Source organism: Schistocerca gregaria, chromosome X (genome assembly GCF_023897955.1).
Source record: "Schistocerca gregaria isolate iqSchGreg1 chromosome X, iqSchGreg1.2, whole genome shotgun sequence".
Classification (NCBI taxonomy): Eukaryota; Metazoa; Arthropoda; class Insecta; order Orthoptera; family Acrididae; genus Schistocerca; species Schistocerca gregaria.
Genome location: NC_064931.1, coordinates 764,834,315 through 764,855,725, shown reverse-complemented (window position 1 = coordinate 764,855,725; position 21,411 = coordinate 764,834,315). Strand labels below are relative to the sequence as shown.

The 21,411-nt window shown below is 44.6% G+C and overlaps 1 protein-coding gene and 1 pseudogene across 12 annotated transcripts in view; both read right to left on the bottom strand.

Moving 5' to 3' along the window:
• The window catches only part of LOC126297562 (formin-binding protein 1), a 336,009-nt gene that overhangs the window by 260,234 nt on the left and 54,364 nt on the right, over window positions 1-21,411 (bottom strand). The gene's annotated exons all lie outside the window — the stretch shown is intronic.
• Window positions 19,060-19,177, bottom strand: LOC126299849 (5S ribosomal RNA; annotated as a pseudogene).

The window sequence follows — 21,411 nt, the reverse complement described above, 5'->3', positions numbered from 1 at the left end:
TCGAGTGACACTCGACATCACGCGAAGGCACGACAATGCGCTCCACAATTTATAATTCACGTCAACCGTCGACCGACAGTAACCACATGTTACGTCAACATAAAGGATTTCATAATATCCAAAAAACTTTTCATTTTGACCGAACAGTGGCGTCATCTTTTAACATCGATGGAAATATATTCTCGCCACGATTACTCACGTTATACGAGTGAATTACGTTGTCCTGTTTTCATTTTTGTTTTATTGCTTGGTTTCTGTGACACACCTACATCTACATCATACTCCGCAAGGCACCTAATGGTAGTGGCGGAGGGTACGTTTTCTACCACTAACCGAACCCTCCAACCCTGTTCCACACGAGAATAGTGCGTGGGAAGAATGATTGTCGGTAAGCCTCTGTATTGGCTCTAATTTCTCGAATTTTCTCCTCATGTTCATTACGCGAGACTTAAGTGGGAGGGGGGGGGGGTAACATGTTACCCGACTTCCTGCAGGACAGATGATTCCTCAGTATTTAATACTGATGAGTACGGTGTTACGCGGTACGTTCCGTCTAGGGTGAACACAGTTTCACGTGCCGTGACGTGACGTTCAGGTGGCGTCCATCGCGAGTCGTCCTTGAGTCATCGGAGACAAGTAAGGTAGAACGGGCCATCAATCCAGGAGTTAGGAGGGATCATGTGTCCAGATCAAGTTTTACTGGTGTTCTTGTGAAATGATAAAATCTGGAAAGCATATAACCACTGCACCGCCCTGAAAGACCTAAGAAACAAACAGATATCGACCGTCGAGCTCTAAAGCTAATTTACCAAACAGCCAGACATAGTTGTGAATTATTGCAGAGGAATTCAGTTGCAGCTCATGTAGAGTGGTCGATAGCAGAACGCAATGTCGGGAGGCGATGAGCCTGCTATCCATAAATCGCTATCTTATGACCGAATGTGAGACATCGGCTGGACTTTGTAAGCAACGCCGTCTTTGGTCAGTGAAGTATGCTTGTATGGAGTGATGAGTCACGGTACATGATGTGGCACTAACATCCGAATGGAATTTGTAGATGCTTAGTGCCCGGTATTTACACGAATGTGCTGTGACGTCAATGGATATGGTGTGATTGCGTGGGGCTGTTTTTGCTGGTCTGGTCTAGGTCCATTAGTTTTAATGGATGTTACAGAGAAAGAGCAGCTTTATGTGAGAACATCCTCGATACTGTGTTTCTCACACTGTGAAAATTGCACACAACCAGGCCATTTCTGTATAAGTAGGGTACTGCTATTTACAAAGCATTGATTATTGCGCTGAGGTTAAAAGACTATCAAGTTGAGTCATTACACTGGCCTGTTCAAAACCATGACCTAAAAGCTAGTGAACATATCTGCTATGAACGAGAGCATCGGTTGTATGACAAATCAATAAACGTAAGTATCTCGCAAACAAATTTTCATCAGTGTTAACGTACAATGGGGACAAAATTCTGCTTTTACAGATTTGAGTGCCAAGTTAAGGGCCACACCTAAGCATTAAATTCCGCAATAGATGCTAAAGAGACTCTATACACAATACGTTGTACATTCGTGTCTTTAAAAAGAGCTGTAGTAGATTTCTGGAAATTTTCAGGTGTCATGTACATATAATAATTATTTGACATAACCGTTTCTAGACACTTTTTACTTGAACAAAAAGCATATCTCGAATTTACTTGTCGCATAGATTCCCAGCGTACATGTTTACTTACTGCGAGTAATAACTGAAACAGAACGCAGACGAAAGCGCATATTATCATGTTCAGAAATACTATCAAATCTTGTAACTTTCCTCAGATGACAGCAATCTATGTCAACAAAATAACTAAACACAGAGATTACACTTTGAAGCGCATGTGAGATAACGTAAAATTACCGACTCGTGGCCTTGTCCGAAGTTATTGTGCTTAATTACAAACTGAAATGCCAGTTTTGTTTTATATAACAGAAGCAAAGGATGAGCCAAGCGATGGCAAAATTGTAGAGCTCTAACGCTGTGAAATACGTAGATCTTCTTCAAAGTCTGCCTTTACGGAGCCGTGAGAATGCCGGAATGATTTAAAACGTCACATTTCCTTAAAAACACATTAATTTCAAAACCACGTCTTAGGTAAAATATAAAAGGGGTATTACGAAGATGAGACTTTTATTAATTAGATTTCATTTGTTCTGTACACATTCCACATTAATTATTATTCCTACGCATCAAACAATTTTTGGTTTTGGACCATTTATTTCACCACATCCACTAGATGTATCCACTGTTGCAGTCAATCCCGCCTGTATCAATTAAGTATTTCATACCTCTGTAGACGCTTATTCTTTCGTGGTGACGAACCATCCCGTGGTCACACTCTTAACAGCAGCGTTCACTTATCACTGGAACCCAAGTCAACAAAGGCAAGATAACGTTCCACGGCAGCAACAGCTCACACAGAACAACGTCCAACACAGACGGCTCATGTCTCTCAGATGAATGTCTCTACTTCAAACCGCAGTTCTGTTACACAGACTCACACTCAAACGAAAGAGAGAGATGAAGGGAGGGAGGGATGGATGGAGAGGCAGGAGTACTATGCTGAGGAAAGAACGGAGATTATGACCTAAGGCGCTCACTTAAAATGGCTGTTGCACGAAACTGAGCATTTTCATCGCTGAAGTGATTCAGCCTTTCAGAGAAACAAATTCTAAATTTTCTTTATCGTGATGCCTCCAGCCTATGTTAAAATACTTTTGAAACCAACACAATCTCATAATTCCCATAAACTACTGCTTCTGTGATAAATGAAGAAGAATTTGTTTGTGTGAATCATTGTGCAGTAATTAACATACAATGCTAGTTTCCACAAATAACGTGAAAAAATTTAAAATAACTTTTAGAACTACGAAATACTGGCTACTTTGCGTTAATTTGGCTATCCTCCACGTACATAATAGTCTACGACGTCAGGCATACGTATAAAATATCAAAAGATCAGTCCAAAACCTGCTGCACTACAACTATTACTACAAATGTGGCCTCCACCATTACAGAATTATCCCGAATAAAGTCCTGCACTTCTATACACTACCTACACTACCGACTGTTGACAATGCCTTACACAAAATATTAATCGTACTGGCTGGCAAAATTATGTTTTAAGCTACAAATCACTGATGTCACACAGTCTTTTACATTTCAGCTACCAAATAATTTCTCACTTGATTGCAAGTTCTTCAAGGACACCAATAGAGACCACAGCGACTTCCACCAGACGATCTCTTTCGCTGTAAACCCAAAGAAACTAATGTTATTCGAATAAAACATCACCATCACAATCAACTAACAAACATGACAAATTTTGGCAGATTGTTCTACTTCTCTCACGGCTTGATCACAAGATTAAATCCTAGACGGAAGTACGCAGCTAATTTTGACTTCTCTTAACGAGATTCCCACTGTTATTCTTTATCCAACAGAAGCCATTCCATTGGCTTCATGCGCATGGGCAATCAAGAATCAGCCTACAGTTCTTAACTGGCTTCATGCCGTCATCGGCTAATGCCTGACGTAAAACGTAGCTTGGGTGCTCCATAAAACCGATTCTACTCCACTGATACGCCACAATTTCGTATTGTTACGGTGAGTTCCAAATGGCGGGGAAGCGATAACGAAGTCTGCCAACCGCTTCACATTTGCTCAGTTTGTTTCATATATTTAAAGTGTAACTACCTATTTACATAAATCAAGTCTTTTTCGACGTCCTTATATTATTTTCCACATTGAATGCATGTAACTAAACTAAAAGGTGTAGAGGAAAAACAGAAAAACGTAACTCGTCTGCCTAGAACATTCTGACAATGTAGTAGGTTGTGGCCAATTCCTAACAGTCTGCAATTACAGATATGTAGTCACACATTCGTTAGTCACAATATATATGAATAAAGCAAGCTGCGAATTGTCCAGGTTAATGCAAACACCAGGCTGCACGAATAAAAAAAAGTTAAAAAAACTTTTTCGCTACCGTAATTTGAAACACACTGCAATATTAAAATCCCACTGTATTAATTACGTGTTACTCATCTGAAACTGACAACATATTTTTAAAATTACATATAATATCGATTTAATTTTGTATTACATGTATATAGTTCACTTTCGGGAATCACCAAATTTCTTCAGTTTTCATTTTTTCCTTTCACTTTGTGTCTTGACAATGATACTCATTTTCTGGAGACTCAGAACATTGGTATGTTCAAAGGAATTTTATCTTGCGTACATTAACAGCAGGTCAACCGCGTTCCCGTTTATCGGAGTGCGTGAAAACAGGTTCCTCTACCACTTCGTCTTCGTTTTATTCCTCTACCGAAATACTTTATTCATTATAACGAATTTTGATTTATAGGCATCGATATTCGACAAATCACAGACGTTTTCGTCATCGACAACATCACAATCAAAAGTTGTGTATCCTAAACGAAAATAAGCGTTCTAATTACGACCGACTACCTCCGCCTTTCTTCTGTGTTCGGCTAAAACGGTGAACAATAACAGTTGCAGACTGCTTATATGCCGGTTTTCAGGGGCACCAAAATTTTATTTTCAATATTTCATATAATTATCGACCGAATTAAAATATTTAAAATGCTGTTGTAATTTATCCATTAAGAGGTACACATTGCGATAGCGATATGCACATATACAGATGGCGGTAGTATGGCATAGACAAGGGGGGAGGGGGGGGGGTATGAAAGGGCAGTACATTGGCGGAGCTGTCACTTGCACTCAACTGATTTATGTGAAAAGGTTTCCAAGGTGATTATGGCCGCACGACGGGAGTTAACAGACCCTGGACGAGGAATGGTAGTTGTAGAATTTAATATTCCGAGATCCACAGTGTAAAGAGTGTGCTGAGAACATAAAATTTCAGGCATTACCCCTCACCGCAGACAATGCAGTGGCCGACAGTCTTCACTTAACGACCGAGAGCACCCGTGTTTGCGTAGAATTGTCAGTGCTAACAGACAAGCAACACTGCGTGAAATAACCGCAGAAATCAATGTGTGACGTACGACGACCGTATGCGTTAGTGCGGCGAAATATGGCGTTCATTGGCTATAGCAGCAGACGACTAACGCAAGTGTCTTTGCTAACAGCACGACATCGTCTGCAGCGTCTCTCGTGGGCTGGTCAGATGAACCCCGATTTCAGTTGATAAGTGCTGATGGTAGGTCGGAGTGTGGCACAGACCCCTCGAAGCTATTGACGCAAGTTGTCAACCAGGCACTGTTCAAGCTGGTGGTGGCTCCAAAATGGTGTGGGCTGTGTTTACATGGAATGGACTGGGTCCTCTGGTCAAGTGAACCGACCATTGAATGGAAATTGTTACATTCGACTACCTGTAGACCATTTTCAGTCATTTATGGGCGTCATGTTCCCGAACAACGATGGAATGTTTATGGATGGCAATGGGCCATGTCACCAGACCATAATTGTTCGCCATTGGTTTGAAGAACATTCTGGACAGTTCGAGCGAATGATTTGCCCACTCAGATCGCCCGACACGTGTTCCATCGAACATTTATGGAACATAACCGAGACGTCAGTTCGTGCACAAAATCCTGCACCGCCAACACTCGCAATTATGGACGGCTACAGAGGAAGCCTAGTTCCATGTTTCTGCAGTGGACTTACAACTTGTTGACTCGATGCCACGTTGAGTTGCTGCACTACGGCGGACGAAAAGAGGTCCTACACGATGTTAGGAGGAATCCATGACATTTGTCATCTCAGTGTAATCTTTCGTTCAAGGGATAACATATATATGGAGGTGGTATCTGTTCTTTCGCAGACGGGAGAAGCTGTTCAAATCTCCGTCCGGACATGTAGATTTACATTTTCTACAGTTTACGTTGATCACTTAAGGAAAATGAAGCGATGCTTCCTTAGAAAAGGACGCGGTCGGTTTCCCTCTCCATCCTTCCCCAATCCGAAAACTGGCTCTAAGCACTATGGCACTTAACATGTGAGGTCACAGTCCCCTAGACTTAGGTTTAACTAGTTCTAACTAACCTAAGGACATCACACACATCCATGCCCGAGGCAGGATTCGAACCTGCGACCGTAGCGGACATGTCCGAAAGAACAGATACCATCTCCATATATAGTTAAGGCTAACCGGCCATTGATCTCGTCCTCCTATGCGGATGCACACACATTACCCGACCTCTTACGGGACTCGGTAAGATTGTCTGCCGCGAGTAATGAGTGTAGTGGGCAGACTCACTACGAATGTAGTGTGTGGAAATTACGTTGGGAATGGGGAGCGTGCAAGGAATAAATCCCTGCAGTAGCACTATCCTCTGTGCCCTCGGTGGCTCAGATGGATAGAGCGTCTGCCATGTAAGCAGGAGCTCCCGGGTACGAGTCCCGGTCGGGGCACACATTTTCAACTGTATCCGTTGATGTATATCAACGCCTGTCGACAGCGTAGGGTCTTATTTATTAACATATTAAGTCGAGTATTCAAGTTACTTCTGTGTCATGAAGCAGCGTAGCTCACGGCACGCCAATTACCGACAATTTATTATCCAGCATTTGAGAACGAGAGAATTTAGTGACTTCTAACAAAATTTACACATGGTTTCAAACCTTTCCGATTCTTCTTCTCGCTAAAATCTCCAACAAAATAATGAAAGAACAACGTTTACCGTTTTCTACTTTTTCGCCGTTCATGCACTAAAATTTCAGCATCAGGCGTGACGTTTTAATTTATTATTTCTTTACTGCTAACTCTATTCCCAGAACATTTTGCACACAGTATTCACATTACACTGAGTGTACTTGCAAAGTTATACCATTGTACCACACATAGTTCAGCAGATATGACGTTCCATACGTGGGCTTTCTATTCTTTAAAGAATCTGTGGTGAGGATTACTGGTACTAGCATAATCCGCAAGTCGGACAGTCGGATCTCGGATAATTGAAAGCTTAGTGAATATGTCGCACGAGCACGTCAAACTTTCAGTCCTATAATATCGAGACACAAACTGCGTCAAACAAGAACAATGACAGCAGAAATACACGAGTATCGTTAATTAGTATGCGCGACGACAGCTTCCCGTCTGAAGCACTGGTTGACAATAATGCCTGACTGTGTGAGATCTTAATATGATAAAACCGGGATTTACGCAATTTTCAACAGCGCCAAGAGAACCACCGCAGTCTTGCCAAGTAGTAACTGTACGGGAAGTTCTCAGATTTCGACTCGGGTAAGAGGAGGCAGCTGTCGAGGGGGGCGGCAGGAAACACACGCCGCATTCACACCGCGGCTGCCGACGCCACAGGCAGCCACAAGCCAGTCCCACAATCCCACTGCATTTCGAAACCGTTTATTAAGCCTCGTCAAAATATTTAAATCCAGCAAGTACCAGAGGCACTTTAACACCTATCACTCGACGATAACGAAAAACACACTAACGTAATACTATTTTGTCGAGAATTGATATGGTGAGACAGTAAAGGCGTGAAAATACATGTTAATTCTTACAATTAAGTAAAAACAGTAACCACCCATTGCTATTAAAGCTATAGGTTTAGCGAAAATAGCGCCCTTAGCGGTTTGAAACCAAAGGTTTATGCCGGCCGGAGTGGCCGTGCGGTTCTAGGCGCTACAGTCCGCTGCCGAGCGACCGCTACGATCGCAGGTTCGAATCCTGCCTCGGGCATGGATGTGTGTGATGTCCTTAGGTTAGTTAGGTTTAATTAGTTCTAAGTTCTAGGCGACTGATGACCTCAGAAGTTAAGTCGCATAGTGCTCAGAGCCATTTGAATAAGCTAACAGTATCATCAGAAAGCTGTTCACGTTCGAAATTACAAGTAGCCTATGCTGTACATGCAATGTTTGTCAGTTTTCCTCGTGGCGAAAGTTTGGTGGTGCGCTACAAAAAATACAATGCAAGATAATGACAACCTGCGTAGTAGCGTAATCTGATGTAGGTAACATTCACCACAGCACAGACAGTAACTTACATTTTCATCTGCGTTCTGTAAAGCAATTGCTGTTTAACTTACCACTGGGGACGTATTCTAGTTTCCAGACATTGCAGCAATATTGCAGGCCCAGAAGAACTCTATGGCCGCTTTAGTTAAATTTAATTCATGCCCACTTTCATAATTTTATCTAGTTCCTCCGTTTCCCAGTCTATTCCTCGCCACAGGTTCTTTTTTTTTTTTCCTTCAGCAGCAAAAGCGTTAGCGGATGCTGAAGAATAACGGGTGAAATATGCTGTTCTCTATAGAAATTGGATCACAGTCAACTTTCGTGCTGTCATATACCCAAAAAACACAAGGGAAAAATTCAGAATTAAACCAGTCGATGTTGAATCGCAACTTTTTCGACGAATACCAGGAAATTAAAGGTATCGGAGTTTTGTTAATCGCAGTAAGCAGCATTCGCACGAAGAGTGAGTCAATATACGCATAACCGGTACTTTCTGCATCAGCGCGAATTAATACTCTTGAAACTGTGTCCCTTCAGGAAATGCCAATGGCAGTAGCAGGCAACAAAACTGGTTTCGTGGCATTGGCCTGTATTTCCAACGACCTGCACAGGCGGTAAAGAAATCCGTATCTAGTAGCAACACGCCGTGTAAAACGCTGTTTAAATATTTCACAAGGCCTTTTTTTTCAGCCGTCGACAGAAATGACAAACAGAACTTACCATACTGCAGCCGCTTGCGTTCGCTTTTATTCCTTCCAAGTAGAGTTTGGGACACCAGTGGAATTTCACTAACGCAGTACATAATTTATTGGCATCTTTGCTACCGTCGAAAATAGTTCTCTTGGTTGTATGGAACATTTCCATTCTGTTATTATGGTGTGGATTTTCACGGAACTCTAGAACCGACAAAATATACACAAGCCTTACGGAAACCACAGAGCGAGGAGGGGCAGTGGTATGACACTGTACACCGCACACGGGAGAAGCTGTTCAAATCTCCGTCCGGTCATGTAGATTTACATTTTCTATAATTTTCCACGATCACTGAAGGAAAATGAAGCGATTCTTCCTTAGAAAAGGACGCGGTCGGTTTTCTTCTCCATGCTTCCGCAATCCGAACTTGTACGTTGAACGTCTGATAATTTGGCCTGCGACGGTACTTTAAACAGTCATCTTTCCTTCTTTTTATTGAGGGAAAACCGTTCGTTCAATATCGAAAACAGCCCTTTATAACAAGTCTGGAAGCGCGATAATGCTGTTGGTTTCACTAGAACCAACTTTCGGGCACACACTTGTGTAAAACGTAAATTTAAACCGCTAGAGACAGATGCGGCGAGTAGTTCTCAATGGAAAGAAGAAAGGAAATGACTGCCGAAAATAAAGTGTCCTTGCGTTCCATCGGCGTGTTCTTTCCCACATGCACGGACTAAAAATATACGGGCGCAACAACCGAATTTGCAAACACAGCGCCGGGAAGGTAGTGTCGATGAAACACTTCATTTCTTTCTCTGTGTGCGAAAATATTAGTCAAGTTTTGAAAGGCTATGAAGGACAGAAATGCAACAGGCGTGTTACACATTGCCAACTATCGTTACACTAACTACAAACTATGCAAACTTAATTACATTTTGCTTTCAAAGCCCTTCCCTAATTAGAAAGCTCTAAGACCTTGTGTGGTGCAAGGCTGGAAAACTCCTCTTTATTCCCTACAATTATTTCCCCAATTCATTTTTGCAAATAAACTGGGCAACATCGTACATTGTAACAGCAGCTCAAGCTAGTAATTTTGAAATGTACAAGTGCACTATGGAATTTAAAAGGTGATCAAAAACCAGGATTTAGTGTCGCGTTAATTCCACACAGTCAAATTTCGCGCAAAAGACCGGGGACTTCTCTCACAAAACAATGAAATTTTGCGCAGCCTAAAACAATTTAATCTCCCACAGTGGGGAAAAATAAAACTGACCCGGAAAATATTTATCTGACTGACGCGGAAGTGACCCTTGCTAATGAACAGGAGAACTGTCCATTACAAAAAATGCTAGACATCGAGATTACAATGCACCAATCGGTTGGAATCACATTCCTCCGAGTACGCATCTCCCGCATGCTTGTATACTTTGCGGTGTCATTACATTAAATGAATGAGAGGAGTGTCTCGTGAACAGTTTACCGCTACAAAAAATTATGACCACCATAAAAGAGGCGCGAGTTAATTGCCCAGTGTTATTCGAAGCACGATTCGTGGAAAATGTGTGAGAAGATTGAGACTGGAGGTATTTCGACAAAACCTCCAGCAAAGTCTGCAGTGCAACATTAAGTGGCAAAATGGTGTGGAAAGGGCTCTGTAGCGAGTAAGTATCCTAAGGATCCGACAAGGGTTCGAACACACGAAAACTGGTCCAGTGAAGGAAAGACTACAAAAAAGTCCGACGAAATCTCACTCCTAATATTAACCATTAGGTCCCAAAACTGTGTATTAACTCACAGAAGATGATCGATTGTATGGATATCTAGATATAAATACGCAGCAAGCATGACGGAGGGTACCCTCATACCACTGCTAATAATTTCCTTTCCTGTTCCATCCGCAAACAGCGTGGTACGAGTATATGCCTCCATATGAAACCTAATTTCTCGTATCTTATCTTCGTGATCCTTAGGCGCAGTGTATGTTGGCGGCAATCTAACAGTTCTGCAGTCAACTTCGACTAGCCGATCTCTACATTTTCCCAACAGTGTTCCTCCAAAAAACGGAGCAACAGCATACACCACATTTACAGCCTTGTCACGAGTGCATGAGATGTTCGGTGAGGAGAGGACAATCAGCTGAGGCAATGGACTCTCCCTGCTGCCTCGATCTCCTGATCTCTTTCCCTATGATGTTTACCTGTGGGGCAAATTGACGGGCCGTGTGTATTCAATCCTAACATGGTGGAAGAGCCACAACAGAACAATGAAAACACTGTTACTGCTATCGCTCAGGCACAGCTGTTACTCGTGCCTTACAATCTGATAAATTGAGCACAACGCTGCTTCTGTGGTCTTCATTAACAAGGGTGGGATCAGGTCTGTCTTATTGTAAATAGTTTCCAGACCACTTTAAATTTGCCCATCCTTTATTCTTAACGTGGTTGTATGCGCACACCACGAATTTCTCAAAATGTACAATGCAGTCTGCGCAGTGGACTCGCATTCGAGAGAAAAATGTTTCAGGTCCCCGTCAACTCATGCAGACATGTTTCTGTACAATGCTTATTGTAAATGAATGGCTAGTTCCTTCTAAAAGGGCTTTGCAGATTTCCTTACTCCCTACTTCCCCAATTCAACCTAATGTTCCGTCTCTAATGACCTCGTCGTCCACAGGACGCTACACTCTAAACTTCATTCCTTCCATTGGATACGGAGCTCTTAATTGGTTATACAAGTTTGAAAGGGAATATTATTGTGGCCTTATGTGGGGAATCCTCCCCGAGAACCATCGACCTTGCCGACTTGGGGGTGACTCGTGTGCCTTAACGATGCAGATAACCGCACCGTACGTACAAACACAATGGAGAGTATCTCTGGAGAGACCAGACTTACCAGTGCTTCCTGAAGTTGGGAAAGCAGCCTTTCCAGTATTTGCAGGGGCGACAGTCTGAATAATTGACTTATCTGGCATTTTAACATTAGTACAAGTATTGCGAACGGCTGAAAGCAAAAGGAGGGGGGGGGGGTGGGAGAAAAATACAGGCGTGATTTTCTCCCCTACCCCTAATGACGTGCATCTACTGTATAGTAGGTATCCTCTTGGGTGAATAATTCCTAAGGTAAAATAGACCCTCATTCGGATCTCAGGCGGGAACTGCTCAGAAGAATATCATAACCAGAATAACAATATAGCATTCTATGAGTCGTAATGTGGGATGTTAGACCCCTTAATCGGGCAGCGAGGTTTGAGAATCTGAAGAGGGAAATGAAAAGAATGAAGTTAGATATAGCGGGAATTGTGAAGTGTGCTGGTGTAAAGAACATGACTTCTGGTCAGACCAAACCAGTTATCAATACACAATCAAACAGGGGTAATAAAACAGGAATGCGGGTAAGATACTATGACCACAAGAGTAAACGCACTAGCGTAACCAAGATACACAAAGCCAACACCCACCACTGTCTTTATAGTGGGAAACAGGCCATAGGGGATTGGCGGGGGAATTGAGATTTCGAAGCCTCATTTTTATCTGTAAGACATTTCTGGGGGCAGATGTGGTCTGACCATAATTTTCTGGTTACGAACTGAAGACTAAAACTGAAAAATTGCAAAAAGGTATGAAATTAGGGTGACGGGCCTGTGGATAAATTGAAGGACACAGGGGTCGGCGAGAGTTACAGGGACAGTTTTAGGCAACGTTGGAGTGAAACAGAAGAGAGGCAAACAATAGAAAACAAATAGGTAGCTTTGAGAGATGAAATACAGAAGTCAGCAGACGATAACATAGGTATGAAGACAAGGCCTTGTAGAAATCCCTGGGTAACTCACGAGATGACGAATTTAATTCACGTGCGGAGAAAATATAAAAATGCACAAAATGAAGCAGATGAAAGGGAAGTACAGACGTCTAAAAGAATGAAGAGAAAAATTTTCCTCGGTAAACCGTCAAAACAATTACGAGCCCCGTATCCAATGTAAGCAATACAGCGAATATATGGTGTATAGTGTCCTGTCGACGACAGCAACTAACAGCAGGCGCATTTAGTGTATCGGGCACCGAGGGATATAAGCGGCACTCCGTTCATGTGGTAAACTGAACAACAGAAGTCGCCATCGTACAGCACAACTCCTGGCAGATGGAAAATACAACCGGCTTCCAGATTTGTGTTAAAATGGTCGTAAAACGTCCAAAGGGCTCCTGTGTGATGGAGTACGAGCCTTACACTTGCGACCCTAGTCATGTCAAACTGTGAACACGCCGGGGAAGGGTATCTCCGATATAGAACGCAGATTCTTATCCTTCGAGATCTTAATTGGTGATAATTGCTGCTAAACGTTTTTCTGCTTCCAGAAATGGGAAAGTGTACTTACTGGTCACCTAAACTCTGGAAAGGCTCAAGTTTTAAAAATAAGCAACTGAATCTTGGAACATAAATTTATCTAAATCATATTCCGCAAGCCACTTAATGGTGTGTGGCGAAGGGTACTTTGGTACTTTCTCTGCCACTATCTGACCAACCCCCCCGCCCCAACCACCAACCCTGCTCCACTCGCGAATAGTGCGTGGAAAGAATTATTGTCGGTAAGCCTCTGTATTGGCTCTAATATCTCGAATTTTCTCCTCTTGGTCAATACGGAAGATGTATGGGAAAGTAATATGTCGTCAGACACCTCCTGATAAGTGCTGTCCGGAAATTTCAATAGTAAACCTCTCCGTGATGCACAGCGCCTCTCTTGCAAAGTCTTCCAGTGGAGTTTCTTTAGCATCTCCGTAAGGATCTCTCGCCAGCTAAACGATCCAGTGAAGAAACGCGTCACTCTTCGTTGGATCTTCTCTATCTCCTCTATTAGTCCTACCTGATAGGAATCCCAGATAGATGAACAATACTCAAGAATCGGGCGAACAAGCCACTTATAAGCCACTTCTTTTGTGGACGAGTAGAATTTTCTTAAGATTCTTCCAAAGAATCTGAGTCTGGTATCTGCATTTCCCACTATGTGTTTTATGTGGTCATTCCACTTAAGGTCGCTCTGGATAGTTACGCCTAGAATTTTATAGCAGCCGCTATCTCCAGCTGTTTGTCACCAATAGTGTAGCTGTACAGTAGTGCATTCCTTTCCTGTGTATGCGCAATATTATTACATATCAACGTTAATGGTAGCTGTGGATTAAACAACTTGGAGAAATGTAACAAGTCAGTTTTAATTAAGCTTTATTTATATCAGACACGTTTCGGGTTTTCCCTCGTCTTTGATTTATGTAATGCATTTACATCTTGCTCAGTGCAACATTTTTGTCTACTGCACGTTGAACGCTGCAGCTGCCTTTTATTCGGTAACTTTTAGCTCCTCGTACGCCTAATACACGGAATTTTAGCTTCGAAGATGCTCTGATACAGCGCAACATTCGTCAAATGCGGAGCTACAAGTTACAGAATACTAGGCAACTGCAGCGTTCAAAATACGGTCGACCGAAACGTTGTTCTGATGAAGATATCAATGTACTAAGGCAAATGAAGGTGGATGAAAACATGAAACGCGTCTGGCATAAACAAAGCTAAATAAAAGGTGGCTGGTTGTTATACAGGGTGTTACAAAAAGGTACGGCCAAACTTCCAGGAAACATTCCTCACACACAAATAAAGAAAATATGTTATGTAGACATGTGTCCGGAAACGCTTAATTTCCATGTCGGAGCTCATTTTAGTTTCGTCAGTATGTACTGTACTTCATCGATTCACCGACAGTTGGCCCAATTGAAGGAAGGTAATGTTGACTTCGGTGCTTGTGTTGACTTGCGACTCACTGCTCTACAGTACTAGCATCAAGCACATCAATACGTGGCATCAACAGGTTATTGTTCATCACGAACGTGGTTTTGCAGTCAGTGCAATGTTTACAAATGCGGAGTTGGCAGATGCCCATCTGATGCATGGATTAGCATGGGGCAATAGCCGTGGCGCGGTACGTTTGTATCGAGACAGATTTCCAGAACGAAGATGTCCCGACAGGAAGACGTTCGAAGCAATTGATCGGCGTCTTAGGGAGCACGGAACATTCCAGCCTATGACTCGCGACTGGGGAAGCTCTAGAACGACGAGGGCACCTGCAATGGGCGAGGCAATTCTTCGTGCAGTTGACAATAACCCTAATGTCAGCGTCAGAGAAGATGCTGCTGTACAAGGTAACGTTGACCACGTCACTGTGTGGAGAGTGCTACGGGAGAACCAGTTGTTTCCGTACCATGTACAGCGTGTGCAGGCACTACCAGCAACTGATTGGCCTCCACGGGTGCACTTCTGCGAATGGTTCATCCAACATTGTGTCAATCCTCATTTCAGTGCAAATGTTCTCTTTACGGATGAAGCTTCATTCCATTATGATGAAATTGTAAATTTTCACAATAAACGCGTGGGCTGATGAGAATCCGCACTCAATTGTGCAATCACGTCATCAACACAGACTTTCTGTGAATGTTTGGGCAGACATTGTTGGTGACGTCTTGATTGGGCTCCATGTTCTTCCACCTACGCTCAATGGAGCACGTTATCATGATTTCATACGGGATAGTCTACCTGTGCTGCTAGAACATGTGCCTTTACAAGTACGACACAACATGTGGTTAATGCACGATGAAGCTCCTGCAGAAGTGTTCGTACGCTTCTCAACAACAGATTCGATGACCGATGGATTGGTAGAGGCGGACCAATTCCATGGCCTCCACGCTCTCCTGACCTTAACCCTCTTGACTTTCATTTAGGGGGCATTTGAGAGCTCTTGTCTACGCAACCCCGGTACCAAATGTAGAGACTCTTCGTGCTCGTATTGTAGACGGCTATGATACAATACGCCATTCTCCAGGGCTGCATCAGCGCATCAATGATTCCAGGAGGGTGGATGCATGTATCCTCGCTAACGGAGGTCATTTTGAACATTTCCTGTAACGAAGTGTTTGATGCCACGCTGGTACGTTCTGTTGGTGCGTGTTTCCATTCCGTGATTAATGTTATTTGAAGAGAAGTAATAAAATTAGATCTAACATGGAAATTAAGCGTTTCCGGACACATGTCCACATAACATATTTTCTTTCTTTGTGTGTGAGGAAAGTTTCCTGAAAGTTTGGCCGTAAGTTTTTGTAACACCCTGTAGTTCAAGTAACTCTCTGAAGCAGAGAAGTTTTTCCCGACTATGTACGATTGTGTGGGACTGTACTGGAGGAGGAGGGTGGTGGTGGTGAAGAAATGGGCGATCCGGGTTGCGGGTCGTCGACTGCAGCGCGTCTGGACCAGTAGCTCCTAAAAAGGCGGTGAGCAAGGTCGGAGCTCGCCCACTGTGCCCAGCGCCGCCGCCGCCTCGCCTTCCTCCGCTCGACCGCAGCTACACGTCCCTTACAGTCCTCTGCCGCAGTCCGAAATAAAAAGAAACGCCAACATTACGTTAACATTGCTGAAGTCTGCTTTCATTTCCAACCGCTTCGGCACGGTGAAATACACGAGCAGCGACGAGTCTGTGGGTCCAGGTCCGGCGTTTATCTGTTTCCTGTGTCTCAGTGGTGCCACGTCACGCGCCGGATGTTACTGTGCCCGAGCCTCCCATTTCGAGGAAGCGCCTATCGCATCATCTTAAAAGACAATCTTCCGTAACCCACCGCCAACAAGCAGACTTTGAAGCACTGTCCCTATCAGTCACTAAAAGCCAACTGTGTTGCACTCCATGCAGTCCACCGAGACAAATCCTCTAGCTTTCAATGTCTTTTTATCACTCTAATCTAAACACACACTCCTGGCCATTAAAACTGCAACACCACGAAGATGACGTGCTACACACGTGAAATTTAACCGACAGGAAGAAGATGCTGTGATATGCAAATAATTAGCTTTTCAGGGCATTCACACAACATTGGCGCGTGTGCGACACCTACAACGTGCTGACATGAGGAAAGTTTCCAACCGATTTCTCGTACACAAACAGCAGTTGACTGGCGTTGCCTGGGGAAACGTTGTTGTCATGCCACGTGTAAGGAGGAGAAATGCGTACCATCACGTTTCCGACTTTGATAAAGGTCTGATTGTAGCCTATCGCGATTGCGGTTTGTGGTATCGCGACATTGCTGCTCGCGTTGGTAGGGATCCAATGACTGTTGGCAGAATATGGAATCGGTGGGTTCAGGAGAGTAATACGGAACGCCGTGCTGGATCCCAACGGCCTCGTATCATCAGCAGTCCAGATGACAGGCATCTTATAACCGCATAGCTGTAACGGATCGTACACCCACGTCTCTACCCCTGAATCAGCAAATGGGGACGTTTGCAAGACAACAACCATCTGCACGAACAGTTCGACGATGTTTGCAGCAGCATGGAATATCAGCTCGGAGACCATGGCTGCGGTTACCCTTGACACTGCATCATAGACAGGAGCGCCTGCTATGGTGTACTCAACGACGAACCTGGGTGCACGAATGGCAAAACGTCATTTTTTCGGATGAATCCACGTTCTGTGTACAGCATCATGACGTTCGCATCGGTGTATTCGTCATCGCCTTACTGGCGTATCACCCGGCGTGATGGTATGGGGTGCCACTGGTTACACGTCTCCGTCACCTCTTCTTCGCATTGACGGCACTTTATACAGTGGACGTTACATTTGAGATGTGTTACGACCTGCGGCTCTATCCTTCATTCGATCCCTGCGAGACCCTACATTTCAGTAGGATAATGCACGACCGCATGTTGCAGGTCCTGTATGGGCCTTTCTGGATACTGAAAATGTTTGACTGCTGCCCTGGCCAGCACATTCTCCAGATCTCTCACCAACTGAAAACGTCTGGTCAATGATGACCGAGCAACTGGCTCGTCAGAATACGCCAGTCACTACTCTTGAACTGTGGTATCGTGTTGAAGCTGCATGGGCAGCTGTACCTGTACCCGCCAGCCAAGCTCTGTTTGACTCAATGACCAGGTGTATCAAGGCCGTTATTACGGCCAGAGGTGGTGGTTCTGGTTACTGATTTCTCAGGATCTATGCACCTAAACTGCGTGAAAATGTACTCACATGTCAGTTCTAGTTTGATATATTTGTCCAATGAATACCCGTTTATCATCTGCATTTCTTCTTGGTGTAGCAATTTTAATGGCCAGTAGTGTATATCTTGTATGACGGAAGATGAGATTTGTAGTCCTACACATCGTCGACGATGGTTTTCAGTGACACACTGCCGTAATTGTATGTTGGTAAAAGTAACTAGCGCCTAACGCTTCAGATCCTCCTCCTGCTGCTGCTGCTACTGATGATTATGATTATGATTATGATGATGATGATATTCGCTTTGTGGGGCGCTCAACGGCGTGGTTATCAGCGCCCGAACCAATTCTCAGTCTTTTCAAGCCCAGTTTCGTAATATGCCTGAATGATGATGAAATGATCAGGACAACACAAACACCCAGTCCCTGGGCGGAGAGTATCCCTGACCGGGCAGGGAATCGAACCCGGGAGCCCGTGATCCAGAGGCGGCAAGGCTAACCACGAGCTGCGGACGTCTCACGCTGCACTGTACTGATTTTATTGTTTCATTTCTCACTGTCAATTTTGGGATATGCTGTCCCATCATTTGGGATATGCTGTCTCATCATAATCATCATCTTTGCCTGCAAATTTGAGTACATAAGTCGAGGATAAGGTACGTCTAATGTGGGAATCTACGCGGGGACTTCAAAAAGAAAGTTACACATTATGAAGGCAGGCCAAGTAACTTTCTGTACATGGGCAGGGAAGAGGGAAGAAGGTCACTGCATCCGGCTTACGATGACAATATACAGGTCGAGCCGTCAGGAGTTGTGAGTGGGCATCCAGGTCTGCCGTTAAATGACAGAACAGAAAATTTGTTAAAATGAAGAGGAAAATGGCTCTGAGCACTATGGGACTAAACATCTTAGGTCATCAGTCCCCTAGAACTTGGAACTACTTAAACCTAATTAACCTAAGGACATCACATACATCCATGCCCGAGGCAGGATTCGAACATACGACCGTAGCGGACGCGCAACTCCAGACTGTAGCGCCTAGAACCGCTCGGCCACTCAGGCGCACTTTTGGATTTAAGCGACATTGTTTCTTCAACAACGACACTCACTCTTAAAGAAAATCCGCTGCACAACAAAATTTTATTGTTCGTGCAGATTGTATATACACTAAAAAAACTCCACCCGAACAGGCCACGAAATCCCAAGGGGTACTGACCAGACGCCGTGTGGTCAGTACCGCTCTCCCGGCCGTATGTCAGTTTCCGAGACCGGAGCTGCTACTTCCCAATCAAGTAGCTCCTCAGTTTGCCTCACAAGAGTTGAGTGCACCCCGATTGCCAACAGCGCTCGGTAGTCCGGACAGTCACCCATCCAAGTACTAGACATGCCCGACAGAGCTTAACTTCGGTGAGCTGACGGGAACCGGTGTTACCACTGCGGCAAGACCGTTGGCATATACACACTGGGCAACACAATTGTAAGATCACTTTTTCGAAATCCTGTAATTGTTTCCTATTGCGACGTATAAGTCTGAAATTTGTCTGAAAGGTGCCTACAATCTTCGTATGTAATGGTGCGAAAGTGTGGCGCTCTGCGACGTCACCCTAGGACACGGCGACACCAAGGTGTTGACACATGCTAAGGAAAGGCCACAGCTCAGAAGTTCATGTGAGGTGTAAGAGGGATTAACGAAATTATATTGGCACCAAATTTCACCACAATTCTTCCCAAACACACCGTGGACGTGTCACACGGTGGGAAAGTCATCGCACGCCCACTTTACCCCATTTCAACCCTTTTGAGACCTTCGCAATAGAGGTTACAAACGCGACGCCCAGCGTTTAAATGGTTCAAATGGCTCTAAGCACTATGGGACTTAACATCTGAGGTTATCAGTCTCCTGGAACTTAGAAATACTTAAACCTAACAAATTTAAGGACATGACACACATCCATGCCCGAGGCAGGTTTCGAACCTGCGACCGTAGCAGCAGCGCGATTCCTGACTTAAGCGCCTAGAACCGCTCGGCCACAACGGCTGACAATGCGTTTATATCACGCGGTTTTCTTATTTCTGACCGAGGAAAATGTTTCAGACACACCGTCGTTCAGAATCGACACGAAAAGGCCTCAGGGGGTGGCATAATGGGCGCAATGAAACCAGTCATGCCCTTGCGGTGTTTCCACACATTTCGGGGTCGAAAACAGCTCGCAGTGCGATGAGCAAGAGGACACGTTCTTGAAAATCCGTACGGACGCTTCAACCTCTCTCTAAGGACATCGTTGGTCTGCAAGCCCAATGAACATGATCGCACCCCTGTGGAGTCCACAGCGACAACAATATTTTGCTCTGGTGTACAACGTAGAACCTCTAGGGACCGTTCAAAATCATTCGACGAAAGGTGAACGTGATGCGAAGCAGCCAATGGTGCTCATGCTTTTTCAACCCCCCCCCCCCCCCCCCCCCCGTTTCGCGTCCTTGACACTCCTCCGATCCTGCAGGCCTATTAGTAGGCGGCCAGGGCTCTCTCGCGGGTTTTGTCTGTACAGGTGCGTTTATAAACTGTCGACAAACACGGGCGGGTGGTGTTGCTGAAGTAGGGTGCGGGGGTTGTCAATGTCGCACCCCTCCGTGATTACGCCGCAGGGGAGCGAAAAACAGAGGGGCTTAAAATCCATAAGCATTCTTTACTACTTCGTATCGCGTTCAGATTTCGTCGAATTGTTTTGTACAGTCGCTACAGATTCCACCACGTATACCACAGTAAAAACCGCGGTAGCACTGCATTCCAAAGGGGTGTGATCACATTCAACGTAGTAACAGGCCCACGATGTCTGTAGAGGGAAGTTGCAGACTTCGTGGAGTGTCAAAAGCGTCTAAGATTGCAAAGAACGTCGTCCTGTTGCTTATTGCAGAGTGTCGTTTCCGACCGAGAAATATGTGGCAATTAACGCCTCAAGGGATGGGATGGTTTGATTGACGTCCTTCATGCCGCCCCCTGTAGTCTTATCGGTGGTGGTGGTTAGTGTTTAACGTCCCGTCGACAACGAGGTCATTAGAGACGGAGCGCAAGCTCGGGTTAGGGAAGGAAATCGGCCGTGCTCTTTCAAAGGAACCATCCCGGCATTTGCCTGAAACGATTTAGGGAAATCACGGAAAACCTAAATCAGGATGGCCGGAGACGGGATGGAACCGTCGTCCTTCCGAATGCAAGTCCAGTGTGCTAACCACTGCGCTACCTCGCTCGGTGTAGTCTTGTCGCTTCGATTCTGAGCAGCGGTGTATCTGAAGTGTTTTCCTCGGCCACACATAAGAAAACCTCGTGATTTAAACGCTAGGCGTCGCAGGTCTAACCTCCATTGCGGAGGGCTCAAAAGAAGGAATGAAATATGGTTCAAAAGGCTCTGAGCATTATGGGACTTAACATCTGAGGTCATCAGTCTCCTGGAACTTAGAACTACTTAAACCTAACAAACCTAAGGACATGACACACATCCATGCCCGAGGCAGGTTTCGAACCTGCGACCGTAGCGGTCGCGCGGTGCCAGACTGTAGCGCCTAGAACCGCTCGGCCACCCCGGCCGGCAGTGAAATATGGTTAAGAGGGATTGCGACGTCCTTCCCATCTTGTGACAAGTCCACAGTGGCGTTGGGCAGAATTATGGCGAAAGTTGGCGCCAGTATGAC